This window comes from Callospermophilus lateralis, chromosome 11, assembly GCF_048772815.1.
Source record: "Callospermophilus lateralis isolate mCalLat2 chromosome 11, mCalLat2.hap1, whole genome shotgun sequence".
NCBI lineage: Eukaryota > Metazoa > Chordata > Mammalia > Rodentia > Sciuridae > Callospermophilus > Callospermophilus lateralis.
This window is the reverse complement of record NC_135315.1, coordinates 16,586,109-16,602,662: the sequence shown is the minus strand read 5'-3', so window position 1 is coordinate 16,602,662 and position 16,554 is coordinate 16,586,109. Positions and strand designations below refer to the sequence as shown.

Here is a 16,554-nt window from a genome sequence, read left to right as displayed (position 1 = left end):
ACTTTGGGAGGCTGAGGCAGGAGGATCCATAAGTTCAATGCCAGCCTCACCAAGACCCTCAGCAACTTAATGAGACCCTACTTCAAAATAAAAAAAATATAAAATAAGGACTGGAGTGTAACTCAGTGGTAAAGCACCCCTGGAAGAAGAAGAAGAAGAGAGGAGGAGGAGGAGGAAACAAGGGCTGAAGCATAGCTCAGTGACAGAGCTTTTACCTACCATTCATGAAACTCTGGGTTTGATCCCAGGCACTACCAAAAAAAAAAAAAAAAAAAAGTAGAAATGCTCCATACAAGGTCATCTGATTCCTAGGGAGTCAGAATTCCTACAGTCAAGAATTCCTGTTTAACCCCCATGCAAACCCCTCCAATTCTACAGGGAAAAATGCTGGAAAAACTGTGATACTTTAGCTTCTTTTATACTAATACAAACAGTCATTAAACAATAGCAGCTAAACCATAAATGATGAAAACTCCCATCTACATTATTACCTAAAGATTTCTCACAAGTCTAAATATTTAGTTAAAATTTTTCCCCCTATGATGCTAGGGATCGAACCCAGAGCCTATGCATGCAAGGCAAGCACTCTATCAACTGAGCCATATCCCCAGCCCCAAGTTCAAATATTTAGGTTAAACAGATTGCATTATTCTGATTTATCCACCATTTCATTTATCTGGAATTAAACAGATCAGATTACCACAAAACAATCTTTTCTAAACTAATATCGAACTTCAAAGGAAGATCAAGTTGGTAAAGAGCTTCCATCATTTTCTCTGTCCTTCCTCCTCCCACTTCCACTTCTTCCCTATATATGTCATAAGCTATGTCCTCTACTTAGTTCTAATGGAGAGTTCTTTGGCCATCTGTATATAAGAGATCAGAAGGTGTCCTAAGAGTCTGGAGAACCACCACATCAACAGGAGCTTTTTCATCTAAAGGTCACCTGACAATGCCCAAATGAGTTTTAACCCTATAAGGTGAAATTTGGCACAAGTGCCACCTGTTGAAGAAAAAAAACAAAAAAAGCCAGGCATGGTGGCATACGCCTGTAATCCCAGCGGCTTGTGAGGATGAAGCAGAAGGATTGCAAGTCAAGGCCAGACTCAGCAACTTAGCAAGATGCTCAGTAAATTACCAAGACCCTGTCTCAAAATAAAAAATAAAAAGGGTTGGGAATGTAGCTCTGTGTAAAGCACCCTTAGGTTCAATCCCCAGTACCAAAAAATAAATGTTAAAATCTCATACACCTATGGAACAACAGGAGGACTCTCCAAAGAGTTGTACATATAAACCAGCAGGCCTTAGAGTGTTCTAATATACTACATGAAATTTCAGAGTAAACAAATGGTTAATGACACATCTTTTGTAACACATGAATCAGCTACTGATTTGCAAGAGTGGGACACACCCTAGTACCTATGACTCTAAAGTACCTGTTTGAAAGTGGACCTGGAAGTCTGAATGCCAATCCATGCTACCAGGATTGGAACAGAATTCTACAAGTATGCAGGCTGTTATAATTTAAAGTTAAAAAGATAAACACATCATTATAATAAATGTTGATTTTCGAACTGCACTAATATTTTACACCAATAATCAAGAGCAATAACAATTTACAAATCCTAGGAAACTAATACTAAGGTTTTGACCGGAAAGGGTAAGGGGATTGAAGAGTACAAATCTAAGAATCGGAATTTCTCAATTTTAAAAAAGTCAATAAAATAAACTTGGTAACGAAAAACAACACATCTTACCTTAAGAGGCATCCAAATAGCATTCATAGTGTCAGGAATAGTTCAGACAATACTCAGAAATGAACGAGAAGAGTCTTAGTAATTCCCTCAGTCACCAGATAGAAGCAAGTAGGAAAATTGTTTCAAGAAGGTTTCTGAAAGAAAGGATTTTCATTTAGACAAAAAAATAAAATACACGAATTGATTTCAGCTATCTGGGAAAAAACTTGGAAGTTCTAGCTTTTTTCATCAACCGGAAAAGGTGATGGTAGAGTGGTAGAGTGCTTGCCTAACACTTGAGGCACTGGGTTTGATCCTCAGCATCACATAAAAATAAATAAAGTAAAGGTAGTGTGTCTATCTACAACTAAAAAATATTAAAAAAAAAAAAAAAAGTATGCAAGATAAAATTCCCTTTGGAAAAGGCAAATGTGTGGGTGGATGTGTGTGAGAAAAACACTTTACATAAACAAGAAATAAATATGTAACACATATTATAGAATATAAAACTGCTTATTCAAAGAATTAGAAAACTAAAATCCCAGACAGAAAACATGATTATCTACAGTATTTCATAATTATCAAAAAGTGACTTGTTAATTGACCACCTAAAAAAGATCCTTGCCACATTTAATTGTATTCAGTAAATTAAAAACCTCTGATGATTCCAACTGTCCTAAATTTTCTTACACTTAAGTTTCTGCATTGGTTTATGTGAAAAATAAGACCTGTTCTTCACCCAAGTAGTACAAAAAAATAAAAGACCCTTCTTTCCTAGATATCTTTAAAAGCAGACCAAACAATTTAAGTTTGTAGGCAGGCAAGAGGATGAACTAAATGACCTCCTTCAGGATCCTTGTTCAAGACCTAGGCCTGAATGAAATTCCAGCTTAACCAGTTACTGCTTCGCTTAAAATGGAGGATTGCCCCGAGTAGGGACAAATATAAAGCACTCACCTCTTAAAACATAAATTCTGAAGAAAAAAAAAAGAAAGAGTAAAAGTACCCCCACTTTAAAAAAATGTAAATATTGAAAACCTGCAGAGTGGATTTGTTCTTGCTAAGCGTTTGTCACTTCGGCTTCGAACACTTGTCCATCACTTTCCTTACCGCTCATCGGATTGGGGGGAGGGGGCGGGAGGAGTTTTGACTCTTGACCCAATCTCAGGAGGGTTTAAGAGCCCCCCCCCCCAAGATTCCCACCTCCAAAGACAGCGAGAGAAGAGAAAGGGGAGAGCCCGGGTTCTCACCCCTCCCCCCGCCTTGGACCCTAGTCCCAAACCTCCGCCCCCCCCCTCCGCCAGCCTTCCCGCAGTGGGGCGACTCCTCCTGCCCCATTCCCATTGTTAGGGAGGGGGCTAGTGGGGCAGTGGGCTCGGGGTAGAGGCGCCGGTGGCCGTTCCCCCGGCTCTCTTCAGGAGGGGGCGGCCCGCGGGATGCAGCTTCCCTTCCTCTCCGCGTCGGTCCGTCCCACCTCGGCTCGGCCTGGCGCCCCAGGCTCAGCTCAGCACCCCCCGGCCCGGCCCGCCCCCCCAGGCGGCCAGGCCCCCGGCCGCTCGGTGGGCAGCCTGTGGCCCAGGCCTACGGGTGGGCGCGGGGCGGGAGTCCCTCAGCCCCGCACACGCGTACCCGCTCCCCCAGCCCAGCCGCTTCCAGGGCCCTCCGCGGCGCCCGCTCCCAGGGCCGCTCGGCCCCCAGCCTCCCGGCTGCGCCGCCCCCTCGGGCTCCCCGTATGGGGCCGCCTCCCCTTCCCCACCATCACCTCTACCCACTCGTGCCCCCACCCCCCCGGGGCACCAGTGCCAACGGCGGCTCCCCCAGCCCCGGACCTACCTGCACGGCTCAACCAAGCCTAGAAGTGGGGGCGGGGAACCTTCCGCCCTCCTCTGTCTCTCATTGGCTCCTCCAGGGCATATCGTAGGCGCCATTGGCTGAGAGCGGATGTCCGTCAGGGTGGCGGGGCGGGACAGAAGGGGGAGAGGGATGCTGGTGCCTCGGCGTCTCTGTCTCTGTGTATCTCGCTGTCTCTGTCTCTGTATGGGCCTTTGGAAATGAGAGGCTTTAGGACGCGAGGATTGGAAGAGGGCCTGAGGTGGGAGACGTAGGAATCCCGGCAGTGCTTCACATCAGTCGACCACTTCGAACCCCCTACCTAAGTCCCTTAGGTCCTCTTCTCCATCACCCAAAACCCCCGACCCTCACCCTTTAGGTTCTTCATCCAGGAAGCGACGCGATAAAAACTCAAGGCCGGAAGGCCATAGGGGGCGATTTTATATATGTATGAAAAATATACACATACAAATATTTATAAAGTCAACCATATATAAGGTCGTGAGGGCCTGAAAAGGAAAGGGCACACATCTCGCAGACAAGGAAGGAGTTCAGTTACAGCTGATATAAGAAAAAATCAAAAATCACTCTCAGAACTGGTGACAGTGCTTACCTCCTAGGAGGGAATCTGAGTGCTTAGGGAACCAGGTGGGAGGAAGAATCTCACTGCATATTCTTTGTAGTTTTTTATTTCTGTACCATTCTTAAAGGTTCAAATAAAAAAAATAGTCGATTTAAATGTGTAAATAATGTAAGGTCATAAAACCAAGGGACAGACAGTTCTTGAATGATTGTCCAAGAAAATTAGGACAACAGATTTAGAGAGAAATCTTAATTTTTAATTTGTTCAGTTCCAGATTCCAGGGGTAAACCAAATGTTGTCCCATAGACAACTGGAGTTCTGGAACTTGGGAGAGAGTGGACAATCTGGACTGGAAAAAATATAGGGTTCTTTGCCCCAAAACATGGTTGTCTACAACATACTAAAGCATAAACAACTCCCAAGAAGTGTAAAAAGACACCCACAGTAAAAGTCAGGAGGATGAAAAAGAAAAGAAAGACTAATTGAAGCAGCATAAAAGATAAAGCAGCAAGTGGTTCTGGCAAAACGGAGTAATAAAGCGGTGAGAACCTCACAGGTCTTGAGGCCCACTTAAGGAACCTTCTTTAGACCCTGGTAACCATGTGACAATAAGAATGAAAGTCAAGAAAATACCCATAAGTCTGAATTTTTTTTTTTTTTTTTTTTAAGTACCAGGATCAAACCCAAGGCTGAACCTTGCACGTTGAAGGCAAACACTGTCACTGAGCTACATTCCCACCCTTTTTAAATTTTATTTTGAGACAGAGTACTGGCTGTCTCTGAACTTGTGATCCTCCTGCCTCAGCCTCTGGATCAGCTGTAATTATAGGTATGTGCCACTATGCCCAGCCATAAACCAGAAATCTTAACAGTTTCACACCACAGACCTTTTGGTAGTCTGGTGACACATATGGACCCCTTCTCAGAATTTAAAATTCATATCAAACATACATAGGAACCCAAAGGAAACTATCTACATTAAAATACAGCTTTCAAAATACTTCTAAAAGTATAGTAACATGATTTTTTATTAATGTATTAAAATCTAATGACAGGCCAAATTACCACTATAAATTTGATGTCATAAATGAGCATAAATGTTATTTTAAGATATCTGCAATAACTATTATAATATACTGTGAAAATATCTGTGATTCTTATGACAAGATCACAGGTACTGTTAATACTAGTTTGTTGTCTCTATCTGTAATTGAGATAAATACCCATTTTTTTCTTGGACTACAGCATAATTAAAGGCATATTATTGCTGAGCGTGGTGGCACATACCTATAATCCCAGCAATTTAGGAGACTGAGAAAGGAGGATTGCAAGTTCAAAGGCCAGCCTTAGCAATTTAGTATGAACCTCAACACCTTAGCAGTACCCTGCCTAAAAATAATAAATAAATCTGGGTGCAGTGGCGCGTGCCTGTAATCCCAGCAGCTGGGAGGCTGAGGCAGGAGGATCACAAGTTCAAAGCCAGCCTCAATAATATTGAGGCACTAAGCAACTCAGTGAGACTCTGTCTCTAAATAAAATAAAAAATAGGGCTGGGAATGTGGCTCAGTGGTTGAGAGGCCCTAAATTCAATCCCCGTACCAAAAACATAAAAAATAAAAAGGGCTGGGGATTTAGCTCAGTGATAAAGCACCCCTGGGTTCAATCCCTACTAACCAAAAAAAAAAAAAAAAAATGGAAAAAAAAAGACATTATTTTTCCTATTTCAAATTCATAGATTTCTTAATCTGTGAACCACAGAATAAGAAACCCTACCCAAAGGGAAGCATGGTGACTTGCATTTGTGGTACTAGCTATTCAGGAGGCTCAGGTGGAGAATCACTTGAGCCCAGGAGTTTGAGGTCAGCCTGGGCAACATAGTGAAAAAGGAAGAGAAAGGAATCCTACCCTAAAGAAACCATCCTTCCCACCCTTCATACACTCCTTATCTGCCCTTCCTTGTCTCTCTTCTTTTTTTTTTTTTTTTTTAATTTTTATTTATTTTTTAGTTTTCAACCAACACAACATCTTTGTTTGTATGTGATGCTGAGGATCCAACCTGGGCCACATGCATGCCAGGCGAGCGCGCTACCCCTTGAGCCACATCCCCAGCCCTTCTCTCTTCTTCTTCCCCTTGCTCCAAACACTCTCTTGTTCCTAATCATGCCAGGAGATAGATATCTGACATCCTGTGACACAAAGAACAACAAAATATGAATGAGACTTGAAAGAAACATATTTACATCTTATCTTTGTTCAAAGAAAAAAAAAGAGCAGGGGCTGTGGGTGTAGCTGAGTAGTAGAGCACTTATCTAGCTTGCTTGAGACCCTGTATTTGATTCCCAGTGCTGCAGAGATAGGAACAAAGGGTAAAGGGAGGGAAGGAGAATGCTTGAGACTTATTGTAGATCTGAGATGATTGGGAACAGGGGGCCAGGATGGTGTATCACTCATTTCCAAGAAGGAAAACAAATTATAAAAGTTAAACATATTGGGCTGGGATTGTGTCTCAGTGGTAGAGTGCTAAGCCCTAGGTTCGATCCTCAGCACCACATAAAAGTAAATAAATTAAATAAAGGTATCATGTCCATCTACAACTAAAAAAAAATATTAATTTTAAAAATTAAATATCTTTACCAGTTAAAACTCTTCTTTAAATTGATTATTTCTACTTAAAGCGGCTGTAAATAACACCTTCAATTCAGCTTCTTATTTATTTTTTATCAATAAAATGGGGCAAGAAATAGTACCTACATGTTGTACTATCAGACTTTCCAGACAATATATCAGTAGGAGATAAATTCTAGGGCATTAAAAAGTGCCTGCCATAGGAGGTGCTCAATAAATATTTAGGGGAATGAATATTAGTCCTCATTACCTTATAAATATATAAATATACTATAATGTACCCATAAAAATGTGAAGAAAAAATAAATATATAAACATTTAGTTCTCACTATCTTGTGAGTATTAAATTGGTTAATACATAAAATGGATTTTTAAAATACCTAACAATCGGGCACCGTGGTGCACACCTGTAATCCCAGCATCTCGGGAGGCTGAGGCAGGAGCATTGCAAGTTCAAAGCCAACCTCAGCAATGGCAAGGTATGCTTAGCAACCCAGTGAAACACTGTCTCTAAAAAAAATACAAAATAGACCTTGGATGTGGCTCAGTGGTCAAGTGCCCCTGAGTTCAATTCAGTATCTATCCTCCCCCCAAAAAAATGCCTAACACAGGTTTAATACTCAGTTGTTAACTATCATTGTTATTATATTTTACATCTTGAATTCCAGGTCATTCCATGAAAATGTCTGGCATGATTAGTTGTGTTAATGACATGAATGAGCAAATTAAGAGCAATAAGAAGGTTAACCCAGAACACTTTATTTTTCACTTAAATGCTTCAAAGAATATTCCATGTCTTGCAGTTATATTTTTCATTCCTCTAGTGGGGAAGATTGGTCACTCTTTAAAAGAATCGTAAACTTGGAAAAAAATTACTGCTCATTTTATAAAGGGCTAAATTCTTCAAAACTGTCTAAAAAGACTTCCTACAAATCAATAAAGACCAGCAATTCTTGTACTGCTGGTGGGAGCGTAAACTAGTACGTTACTTTAGAAAAGACTTTGACAAAACCTAGTAAAATTTAAGATATCCACATTCTATTACCCACTACTAGACATATATTATAAGAAAATACAGAATTTTAAGTATAAGGTTTAAATATAAGAATATTCATAACAGCATCGTTCCTTATTGCCCAAACTGGAAACATCCCAAATATCCACACATAAAATGGTTAAATTGAGAGGCAGGAGGATCACATTAAAAAGACCCTGTCTGAAAAACAAAAAAAAAAGTTTGGTTGTGTGTGTGTGTGGGGGGGGGGGGGTTGTTATTTGCTAGGGATTCAACCCAGGGGTTCTCTACTGAGCTACACTCCAGAACTTTATTTTTATTTTAAGACAGAGTGTCACTAAGTTTCTGAGGCTGGCCTCAAACATGAATCCTCCTGCCTCAGCCTCCAGAGTTGCTGTGATTTTAGATATATGCCACTGGTTTCAAATTTAAAATGTTTAAAAAGGATTTGGGTTGTAGTGCAGTGTAAGAGCACTTGCCTAGAGTGTGCAAGGTCCTGGATTCAATCCCCAGTAACACACAACACACACACAGGTTAAATCGTGATTCTAAGAGGTTGCTGGTGTTCTACTTTTTACAAGGTGATGGCACGTAAGTATTTGTTCTATAACAATTTATTGAAATATTCAAAAAGTTTTATTTACTTTTCCGCATGTATGTTGTTTCACGATAAAAATTTTTAATCTCTGCACAAAACTGGAAAAATATATGTCAGAATTTCATAAAAAGAAAAATGCAAATGGCTCTTGAATGCAAAGATGCTCAACTTTACTAAAGCACAAACATTAAAACTGCTCTGAAATATCATTTCATCTAACAGATCACAAAGATAAACAATGCTTGCTAACATTGTGTTGGTAACAGAAGAAAAAGTAGCCATTGTTTTACTTCACTGGTGAAAATATAAATTGGAACAATTGATATTATAAATGCATACACACCCATTAATTCAGCAAGTCCACCTCTAGGAATTTTATCCATTAATTTCCTTAAATATTCACGGAGCACTTCCCACATAGCAGACGCTGTTTGATGCCCTAGAATTTATTCTACTGATATATTCTCTGAAAGGTCTGGAAACATTGGGCCATTTATCTCATTGTTATCACAGAGTTACCCAAGAGTAAGAGGGTGCAAATCTCAACCAGAGAATATAATTGAGATTATATCAGAGTACAATATTAACCAAAAGTAATAAGTATTTCCCCTGTTTCCAATTTTTGTGATACCCCGTATGTACATGGGTTAATGGTATGCTTACTTTGCTTTTGGGGTTTTTTTTGTTGTTGTTGTTGTTTTTGTTTTTCTTTTCAGTGCTGGGGATTAAATATAGGGCCTGGAGCATGTCCTATTTTCTCTGACTGACTTACACCTCTAGTCCCTGTTTGCTTGTCTTTCTTTTTTTCTTTTCTTTTTTCTTTCTTCCTTCTTCTGTACTGGAGATTGAACTCAAGCTACATCCCCAGCTCTTTTTATTTTTTATTTTGTTACAAGATCTGGGTAAGTTACCCAGGCTATCCATGAACTTGCAATCCTCCTGCCTCAGCCTCCTCAGTAGCTGGGATTACAGGCCAGCACCATCATGCCCATCTTGTTCTATCTTTTAACAAACATTGTAATAGCAAAAGATGAGGGGGAGGGGATAAAACCTAAATGCACTTTATTCTAGAACTGGTTAAATATATCGTGGTTGAATCCTGCTCTATCACCTGGTTTGGCTTTATGGGCATGTGACCTGTGTAGTCATACAGGGCCCTAAGCTCAGTCGGACCCCACATGCCCTTTTTGCCATCTGAAATTGTTAATAATTTTACTTGTGAACTTGGGACAATGAAGTGAATGTGTGAGCAGAGGAGCAGAGGCAGCTTCCTTGCTGCCCCAAATACAGACTTCGTGATAACTTGTAAGCACGGAATCCTGGAGGATTTCTGATGCATGGGAGTTTGGCAAGACTCAGAGCATTAAATAAGTGTGTTGCATATATGACTGAGAAGCCAGAAGCTGACAACCCTCAGAGAACTTGCTTCAGACTCAGAAAGCAGGCAATAGCATTCTGTGAAACACAAAGAACCAAGTGAGCATGACACATCCTTTGTTGTTCATGTTTTTTGTCTTTATTAGTTAATTGCAAACAAAGCTCAGTGATAAAGCACTCCCTGATTCACTCCCCAGTACTGGGGGGAGAAACGGAGAAGGGGAAGGGGTAGGGGTAGGGGTAGGGATAAAAGTAAGAGTAAGAACTTAGGGCTTGCACATGCTAGGCAAGACCTTACCCAGAGCTACGTCCCCAGGTTCTTTAAAACATTTATTTATTTTTTAAGTTTCATACATGGATAGAATCCTGACACTAGGGAAAATTTTGATGACTGAACAGACTAGGCAAAGTGTGTGTGTGTGTGTGTGTGTGTGTGTGTGTGTTTTCTACTGGGGCTTGAACTCAGGGGCACTCAACTTTTGAGCCACATCCCCAGCCCTATTTTGTATTTTATTTAGAAACAGGACCCCATCGAGTTGCTAAGCACTTCGCAGTTGCTGAGACTGGCTTTGAACTTGAGATCCTCCTGCCTCAGCATTCCAAGCCACTGAGATTACAGTCATGCGACCCAGCCAGACCAGGAAAAGTTAAGAAGTTTATGCTGGTCCCAGTTAGCTAGTCCCAGCTTGTCCCTAGATTGGAGTGTCTTCCACATACCAGGTTCTGGGCTAGAAGGGCAGCAGTGAACATGAAAACCACTCTCCAGGTCCAACAAGCAATTGCAGCACACTATGATGTGAGGTGGGGTAATAGAGATACAAGGAACCAGGGTACTGACATTAGGAGAGCAAGCCAGTTCTGTCCCTCAGCCTTTTATCACTTCAACAATAGCATTTAGATCTTATTATGTAATAATAATTGGTCATGTTTTCTAGTCAAAGTTGATATACCTGAACCACTATCAAAAAAAAAACCCTAGTCCTTAAGTTTGGTTCAAATATTCAAACGTGTCTAAGAGAGTTGTTGTGACCTGCATGTAAACAACAAGGGCAGGAATATAGTCTGGGGCAAAGCCAGTCACTGAACATCAAGTTCCAGTAGCCATGGGTTTAGCGTACAGCCATTGAACTTTAGGCAAATATTTAGTGACTCTCTCCCTCAGTTTTTTCAAAGGGTTCTTGTAAAGTTTAGCCCAGGAAGAATCTTGCACATAATTGGTGCTCAATAAAAAGCTTGGTGAATGCTAAGGACTCTGTCCTTCTGTATTAAATGTATAAAGAGATGAGATCCTGAACAGCTCCCATCCTCCTTCCTTTGTATTTAATTTTTTAAAATTAATTATATATTTATCATTTCTTTGTATTCCCTCTGTCATCAATTTAGTTATGAGATCATTGGGCAGGTATTCAATAGGGCTGGAGTAAAATGGAAGTAGCTATATATTGATCCTATTTATTTATGAATGATAGTACATATTACTGGACTCCTCTTCATGAGTCCCCCTTAGTTGGATACTGCCTGCTTTAGCAGCTAGGTTTCTGTCTAGCTTAATGTTCATTATGAAAACAGACACTGAGCATATCCTATGTGCCTGGCCCTGCCAAAGCCCTAAAAGTACGACAATGAATGAAATGGCACCACTTGCCTTCAAGTTTAAAAGAAGGTGGGGAGGGCTGGGGGTGTAACTCAATGGGAGAGCACTTGCCTGGCATGTGAGAGACCCTGGGTTCCATCCTCAGCACCATATAAAAATAAATAAATAAATAAATGTATCCATTAAAAAAATAAATAAATAAAATAAAGGTATTGTGTCCATCTACAACTAAAAAAATTTTTTTTTAAAAAAGGAAGTGGGGAGATAGACAAAAGAAGACACAGCCATTACAATGGGATGAGTGCTGAGCTAGAGGAAAGAGGGGCGGGTGGAATAGCGTGTGTGAATTCCAGAAGGTGAGGGATAGCGTGCAGTTTTCCAGAAACAGATAGCTCCTTGTGGTTAAAGCATGAAATCCAAGAAAGAAAACCCAAAGAGATTAATGTAGACTGGATTTAATATGCATGAAAACCACCCTTATTAAAATAACCTCCTGAGCGCTATCCTTAGACATTCAGATTGAGCGGTCAGCCTACAGACAAGAACTCCTTATTCAAGGAAAACCACTGTCTGGAGAAGAAAGTAGGATCAACTTGCAGAGCACCTCTTATGTGGTGTTGAGAGGTGTTATATGTCACCCTTGAGAAGTGGAGAACTTTTTTTGAGAGGTTCTAAGCCTGCAGGAGATATGGCTACATTTACACTTTAGAAATATCACCCTTGGTAAAAAATGAAAAATTGATCAGAGGTGAGACTGGAGGCAAGGAGAGCAGCTAGGAGTCTGTGAAGAAACCCAAGGGAGAAATCGTGCGAACCTGAAGAAAAGACAATGTCAGAAATAGGAATAGAAAGGAGATGCTGAATCCAAGAGGTACTTGGAAGGTAGAACTGTTAGGGTGTGAGGACCATGGGTGGGATGCTGAGATGACCGGCAGGGTTTTAGCCTGAGTGACCCATGAAAGGAAAGGAGGAATGGAATGAGGGTGCCTATCACATACAGAGAGAATGAAGAAAGTTTAAGAGTTGCATGTGGCTTTTGGCATTTTGAGTTTGAGATATCTGGGGGACATCAGAATAATCTCAGAAGATGACCACTAGGTAGCTGAGCAGGTAGATCACACAGATCTGAGTTAGACACATGCTAGGCAATCATTCTACCACTAAACTACACTCCTACCCCATATGAATTTTAGAATCAGCTTGTCCATTTTTTATGAAAGAGAAAGTTGGTTCTTTATGCTAGGAATTATGCTAACTCTGTAGATCAGTGTTGGGGGTATCAATATATTAACCGTAAGCCTTCTATTACAGTTGAATCTGGAATGTTCCCCAAACCTCATGTGTTGAAGGCTTAGTCGCAAGCTGGTGGTGCTGTTGGGAGAAGATAGAAATTCTAGGAGGTGGGACCTAGTTAAGGGAATGGGTCTTGGAGGCAGGCCCTCGAGGACTTAATCTTGTCTCTAACCGCTTTCCTCTCCTTTCTGGATGCCCTGACATGGGCAGTTTTCTTCCACTAGAACCTTCCAACATGATGTTTCTGCCTCATGATGTTTCTGGCTCCTGAAAGCAATGGAGCCAGCTGACCATAGGCTGAAACCTCTGAAACTGACCCAAAGTAAAAATTTCCTCCTCTAAGTTGTTTTTCTCGGGTATTTTGTGACATGGCTTAATAACTGACCAACACACCTTCCAATTCATAATGTATGTATTTAAGATGGCTGAAAATTCTTTCAACAATGCTTTGTAGTTTTCCGTTGCATAAAGTCTTGCACCTCCTTACTTAAATTTATTCCTAAGTGTTTTGATCTTTTTTCCCCAGCAAGGGAGGTACTGGGGATTGAATCCAGGGATGCTTAACTGCTAAGCCACATCCCCAACCCTTTTTAATATTTTTATTCTGAGACAGGGTCTCACTGATTTGCTTAGAGCCTCACCAAGATGCAAAGTTGTTTAGAACTTGTGATCCTCCTGCCTCAGCCTCCCAAGCTGCTGGGATAGGTGTGCATCACTGTGACCAGCTTGGTGTGAATTCTTTAGAAACCAAATAAATTAATTAGAAAAATGTCTAGCATTTTGGTAAAATTATGCAGAAACACAATTAATTTTTTAATGTTGATCTTGTGTCCTACAACTTTGCTGAACTCGTTCTTAGTTTTAACAGGAGAATAGCTCAGTAGTGGGCTTATCTACCATGTACTAGGCCTGTATTTGATCTTCAGCGCTACAAAAACAAACGAAAATGAAAGGGCTTCTAGTTCTAACAAGTTTTTGGATTCCTTAGGCTATCTTACAGACAATGTCATGTTATGTACAAAAAAAGGATAGTTTTATTTTTTCCTTTCCAATTTGTATATCTTTTTCTTTTCCTTTTATTTATTTTATTTTTTATTTATTCTGATTTCTTATACATGATGGCAGAATGCAATTAATTTCATATTATACATTTAGAGCACAATTTTTAAAATATTTTTTATTTGTAGTTGGACACAATACCTTTATTTTTATTTATTTTTATGTGGTGCTGAGGATCGAACCCAGGGCCCTGCACGTGCACTCCACTGCTGAGCCATAACCCCAGCCCTAAAGCACAATTTTTCAAGACACTGATTGTAGACAGAATATTTTCACACCATTTGGGGTCTTATACACATACTTAGGGTAAAGATGTCTAACTCACTCCACTATCATTCCTACCCTGTAGTCCCCTCCCCTCCCTTCCCTTTGCCCTATCTAAAGTTCCTCCATTTCTCCCATGCTCCCCCCACAATCACCATTATGCATCTGTATCCTCATATTAAAGAAAACATTTGGCTTTTGATTTTTTGGGATTGGCTTGCTTCACTTAGCATTATATTCCCCAACTTCATCCATTGCCATGATTTTATTCTCTTTTAATGCTGAGGAATGTTTTATTGTGTATAAACCAAAGTTTCCCTATATATTCATCTACTGAAGGGCATCTAGTTTGGTTCCATAATTTAGCTTTTGTGAATTGTGCTGCTACAGACATTGATGTGGCTGTGTTCCTGTGGTGTGCTGTTTTTAAGTCCTTTGGGTATAGACTGAGGAGTGGGAATAGCTGGGTCAAATGGTGGTTCCATTCTCAGTTTTCCAAGGAATCTCCATACTGCTTTCCAGATTGGCTGCACCAATTTACAGTCCCACCAGCAATGTATGAGTGTGCCTTTTCCCCCCATCCTTGCCAACACTTATTTGTTGTTTGTATTTTTTTTTTTTTAGTTGTAGGTGGGCATAAAGTCTTTATTTAATTTTTATGTGGTGCTGAGGATTGAACCCAGTGCCTCATGTGTGCTAGGTGAGCACTCTATCACTGACTACAACCCCAGCCCCTGTTTGTATTCTTAATTGGAGTGAGATGAAATCTTAGAGTAATTTTGATTTGCATTTCTCTAATTGCTAGAGATGCTGAACATTTTTTCATATGTTTGTTAATTGATTGTATATCCTCTTCTGAAAAGTGTCTGTTTAGTTCCTTGGCCCATTTATTGATTAAGTTATTTGTTGTATATCTTTTTTCTTGCTAATTGCACTGGCTAGAAATTCTAGCAGGGTTGAAAACAAGTGGCAAGAGTAAACATCCAGGTTTTGTCTGTGACCTTAAGAGAAAAACTTTTAATCTTTCATTATTAAGCAAACTGTTGTGGATTTTTCTTTATTGGGTTGAGAAAGTTTCATTCTCCTCTTAGTTTGCTAAATGTATAAGGTTTACTTTAAGCATTTAAAATGTTATTTCCCTGGGGCACTGGGGTATATCTGTAATCCCAGCAGCTTGGGAGGCTGAGGCAGGAGGTTTGCAAGTTCAAAGCCAGTCTCAATGGAGTTCAAAGCCAGTCCCAATTTAGTGAGGGCTTAAGCAGTTTAGAGAGACCCTGTCTCTAAATTAAAAAATAAAAAGGCCTGGGGATGTGGCTCAGTCATTAAGCACCCCTGGGTTCAATTCCTGGTACTTAAAAAAAAAAAAAGTTATTTTAAGGGAATGTAACTCATAGATAGAGCACTGGCTTAGCATGCAGGAGGCCTTGGGTTCAATCCCCAGTAACTAACACACACACACAGAGTCACATATACACACAGTTATTTCCAGAAGAAATTCAAGGTCTAGAAGGAAGGGACTGAAGGGTTGGCTCAGTGATAGGTTGCTTTCTTAGCATGCATGAAGACCTGGTTTTGATCCAGTACTGGGGTAGGGGGCGGGAGAGGAATTCATGGGCCTGATAAGATTTTCAAAATATTCAATGGGCCAGGCATGGTGGTGGTAATCCCAGTGATTTGGGATGCTGAGCTAGGAGAATCTCAAACAACTGAGCAAGGCCCTTAGCAATTTAGCAAGAGTCTATCTCAAAATAAAAGATAAAAAGGGCTGGGGAGTATAGCACAGTGGTAGAGTGAAACTGGGTTCAGTCCCCATAATATACTTATTAAATGAGGTTATAAAGGTAGGATCCTGTTCCAAAAGGAATAGTGTACCTATAAGAAGAGACATCAGCCGGTTATGGTGGCACATGCCTATAATCCCAGCTACTCTGGCAGGAGGCTTGCAAGTTCAAAGCCAGCCTCAGTGATTTAGTGAGGCCCTAAGCAACTTAGTGAGACACTGTATCAAAATAAAAAATAAAAAGGGCTGGGGATGTAGCTCAGTGGTTAAGCATCCCTGGGTGCAATTTCTAGTGCATCTCCCTCATTGCCCCCCAGAAAGGGACACCAGCCAGGTGCTGTGGCACATCCAGTTTCTTGGGAGACTGAGGCAGGAGGATGGTGAGTTTGAGATCAGCCTCAGCAATTTAGGGAGATCCTGCCTCAAAAAACAACAACAAAAACATGTTGTATACACCTTAAATATATATAATAAAAATACAATTTAAAAAAAAAGAGATACCAGAGAGCTTGCTGTCTGTCTTTCTACCATATAAGGATACAATGAGAAGGCAAACTAGGAAGAAAGACCTCACCAGAAATTTAACACCTTGGGAATATTGATTTTTTTTCAAATGCATTTTATTTTATTTTTTTCCTCCAGACTATTATTTTATTATTTATTGGTGCATTATAATTATACATAACAGTGGGATTTGTTATAATATATTCATATGTGCACATGATAAAATAGTATAATTTGGTCAATTTAATTCCCCAGTACCTCCCCTTTCCTTCTCCTCCCTCCCCCTTATCCCTTCT

General features: G+C 40.4%; 1 protein-coding gene across 4 annotated transcripts in view; it reads right to left on the bottom strand.

Annotated features, from left to right (window-relative positions):
* The window catches only part of Kansl1 (KAT8 regulatory NSL complex subunit 1), a 187,576-nt gene extending 184,695 nt beyond the window's left edge, over nucleotides 1–2,881 (bottom strand). For 3 of the 4 annotated variants that reach the window (XM_076870010.2, XM_076870013.2, XM_076870014.2), the window contains exons 1-2: nucleotides 2,694–2,881; nucleotides 1,758–1,891 (exon numbers count right to left, since the gene is read on the bottom strand). The gene's annotated coding sequence lies outside the window, so the exon portion shown is untranslated. The remainder of the gene's footprint in view (nucleotides 1–1,757; nucleotides 1,892–2,693) is intronic. The other variant, XM_076870011.2, reaches the window with a different exon arrangement.
* Nucleotides 2,882–16,554: the final 13,673 nt, after the last annotated feature.